Here is a 4,170-nt window from a genome sequence, read left to right on the forward strand (position 1 = left end):
TAAATATCTGGAACAAATTAATAGTACTCAATATGTTTCTGATGATTATATACAGCTTCCTCCTACCATTCTGAGATTGCAATTCATAGAGCTTTAAATGACTTTCATTCCTCACTATATTTCACTAATTAGCACATGCAGAAATAATTTTTCAACAAATTTATATTAAATAAGTAGCAATTTAAAGAAAAACAGATATAATTCACACCTGTGAAATTAAAACATGACATTTTGCCAAAGAATATTTGGCATATTCAAATAATAAAATGAAGAATTGTTGCTTTCCTTTATGTGGTAGGACACAGTTTATTGTCATGTTGTTTCAAAAAAAAAACATTGACAGTTTTCTTATGAAAAAACAGTTGTTATTGTTTAACATGGATTTTACTTGAAAATTTTTTTTTTTTATTTTTACCCATTTGAACACTGAGAAGCTATTTGCTGCGGTCAAACACAGTGAGATACTGTTGTAAGATGTATCTCTGAAACATCTGCAGTTCTTTTCATTTTATGTAACAGCATCATGCACACCCAGCATGAGTAGAGGTTGCTCATTAATTTTGGTATCAATACTGGCTTAGGTACATTGAAAGGATGTTGAGAAAATTACATCTATAATGGTGGAATCTCCCATTTCTTTGTTTTCATTTTTCCTGTGGTGCTTCTGCTCTTGATATTAGTTATGTTAACTTTAATTTGAATTGTCCATATAGTTTCTTAAAACATAAGACACTTAGAATTGAGGAAATTACTTATAGCATATTTATTTCATAAACTGATATAAGATTCAATGAAAGACTTCAGCATTATTAATGCACATTTTATCAAAATTCTTTTAAGTCACAACTTGAGATACAGTATTAAAATCTTACATAGCTAAAGGTTTTTTAACAATGAATTATAGGCACCCTAAGCAAGTATGTAGTTCCAATTATTCATTTACTTTACTTCATTCATTCATAATATCATAGTTGATAAATACCACACATCAAAGTGTCTGTTTTTGAAAATAAATTGCTTGGTAAATTACTAACAATGCAGCATGCAATTTTTATTTATTATTGGTTCATCATACCCACATCTTACCAACATAGTAAGATTGCTATAATATTCAATAAGTTGTAGCTAAAAACATGAAATACCACATAACCTATTGTACAGATTATATAAATGCTCTTATTATTTCTTCATCCTTTTCACAAATATTTATCAGGAATTTACTATATGATAATTAGAACTAAGATCATCCTAATTATTTCAGATATTTGAAAAAAAATGCAAGACCTCATTTAAAAAGGGCAATATAGATTTCAGAAGTAACTACTGTTTCTCTAGTGAATAATGTGTATAGAAATCTGTTAAGGTCTTGGGGTATGCAAATATATTTGAGATGCATCAGAGAGTGCATAAGAAAAAAACATAGTATTTATCATGTTACATAAATGAAGTGAAATATCATACCAAAATGTTAAAAAAATTAACTTTTGGGAAAAAAGCAAAAGTGTGCACTAGTATTTGAAATAAGGTAATAATAATTTTTACCATAATTAGTTGTTTCTGAGTCTCATTTCACTCTTTACTTTAATTATCAATCCATTTTGTTAAGTACCCCTATAGGTGTTATTGGAAAATATTGGCATTTAGTGAATAATGCCACCAATTTTCTGTTCTGCAATATTAAAGAACTATTTCAGATTTATTGCAATGAATAGTTTTGCTTAAATGTAACAGTAGTTTTTCAATGTAGAAATTACTAAGATAACTCTGGGTGTTCTCAAAGTCTATAACAACCATATTTGATGAAATTTGTGGCATAGTGTATAAGAAAAGATGCTTCTCTACCACAAAGCAGACATCATTGAAATAACCTTGTGTAGTATCAGCATATACAAGTTTGGATGAGGACTTTTGCATCTTTTCTCCTTTTACTTCCCACCTACAACATGGCTTATTTTTCATAAGCAAATTTCTATACTTGTTAAACCTCTCATACATCTCAGAATTTACTAGGAGGGATCCATGACAACCTAGAAACAAACATGTGAGACAGTGTGTAGATTAATATATGAAGATGTTCAAGAAAATATTGGTCTGGTCAAGAGATGGTGCAGCAACTATATAGAAAGCTTAAAATTGAAATTGAAAGAAAGATAATACTGCCAAGATTTACTAAGAATCATGTAGTCATTGGAAGCAGATATTTTAATACGAAGCTCTTGAGACTGATGTCCACTGCATCTTTCTTATGAATATTTGCTCTGGTTTTGAGGGCCACCACATCTAGCCAGTACACATTTGGCTTGATATAGCATATTCAGAAAGCACACCATTTTCTTTATAAACCTAGGCATGGTTTACTATACATCCACTGAGTTTTTGCACAGACTTTTCCCTTCTTTTAATATACCTAGCCCATTAGTCTTGTCATATTTAAATTTATTCATTCTTCAAGAAGTAGTTTAATTGAATTCCCTATTGTCTTTAAAATAAATTCTCCACCTAAAATAATTTACATATTTTAAAGCATTTTATTGTAGTATCTAGAATCTTTATAAGTACAAAGAAATGACATTCTATGTCTCATTTTTACCATTGTCATTCTCATATAACTTTCATTATGAATTGAGTATGTCCCTCAAGTACTCATGTGTTGGGAACTTGGTTTCCAAGGGGAGAGAGTTGGAAAATAGTAGAATGTGTAAAAAGTGAGATCTAGTAGATTGTGGTTAGATCATTGGGGGAGATGCCCTTGAAAGAGTTAATGAAATTTTCATGGGACACAAGATAGTTCCTATTAAAGCAGATTGTTACAAAAAGAGCAAGTCTTCTTACTGGATTTCTCTGACTTCCTGTGTCCTTATGTTCTCTCTACCTCTCAAATGAGCCCTAACCATAATTCCATCTCATGTGTAATGCTGGTGAAGGGGCTGTAACAGGAGCTGCGAAGATTCTGGTACAGAGCACTTAAATCTTCAGAAGTATGTACTCAAAAAATATTTATTTATTTATCTATTTATCTGTTTATTTGTTGTAGTTGGACAGAATACCTTATTTTATTTATTTATTTATTTTTATGTGGTGCTGAGGATTGAACACAGATTCTTGCATGTGCTAGGTAAGCATTCTACCACTGAGCCGAAACACCAGCCCCTCAGAAAATATTTTTATGCATTTATACCTCTTTTTATACATTGGCCTGGTTCTGGTATTTTTCTATAGCATTATAAAATAGACTATAACAACAAAAAAAAATGACTTTGAGTCTAAGGCTTCTTACTATAAGAGTGAGTAGAACATCTAAGATTACATTTTATAAGCCCTGGTATACTTTAGATGGTAATGGCTTAGCATTTATGATTCTTATTTTTTTATATTTCAAAGGTGATATCTTGTATTTCTTATATTCCTCACGGTGCTTAGGTTAATGTATTGCCATTTACTTTGGGACTCAACAGTGTGGAATTGATTCTGTTTTGCTAAACAAAAGCAAGAGTGGCTCCTTAAAATATAACAAAGACTCTATGAAAATGTTTTGAGCTTTAATGGGAAGAATTGCTATTGATTATAGAGGGAATTTGAATACATGGCTCCATCTTGATGATACTCATTAATCAGAAATGGTCTGAACTGACTAGATTAAAATCATTAGAATACCATGAATAAAGAGGCAGATTAAAAAAAATAGGTTTATCTAGTACCATTTTGAGTCTCCTATTACAATACAAATTATAGTATTTTTTTTACCAGTGAAACGACTCAAACTCATGTAGCTGCATTTTAAGCCTCATGTATTCACCCAAGTCATATAGGTAAAGAATCCACTATAAGTTGGGCAGGATGGTCCATGCTTGTAATCCAAGAAAATTGGGAAACTGAGTACTTTCAGAAGTTTAAATTCAGCCTCAGCAACTTAGTGTGGTTTCAAGCAACTTAGCAAGACAGTCTCAAAATTTGAAAAAGTGGGGAGAGGGCTTAGGAATGTGGCTCCGTGTTTAAAAATCCCTAAATATAAACTGAAATACAAAAAAGAAATACAGTTTAAAATGCTACAATTTCGTGTTAAAACTAATAAAAAAATATTTCATATAATTCTTTTCTCCAGTATTCAAAAATGAAAATAGTAATTTTTTATTTAAATAGGTAATGTCTTTTACTGATCCTCATATACAT

The sequence above is a fragment of the Callospermophilus lateralis genome, unplaced genomic scaffold, assembly GCF_048772815.1.
Source record: "Callospermophilus lateralis isolate mCalLat2 unplaced genomic scaffold, mCalLat2.hap1 Scaffold_921, whole genome shotgun sequence".
In the NCBI taxonomy this organism is placed as follows: Eukaryota; Metazoa; Chordata; class Mammalia; order Rodentia; family Sciuridae; genus Callospermophilus; species Callospermophilus lateralis.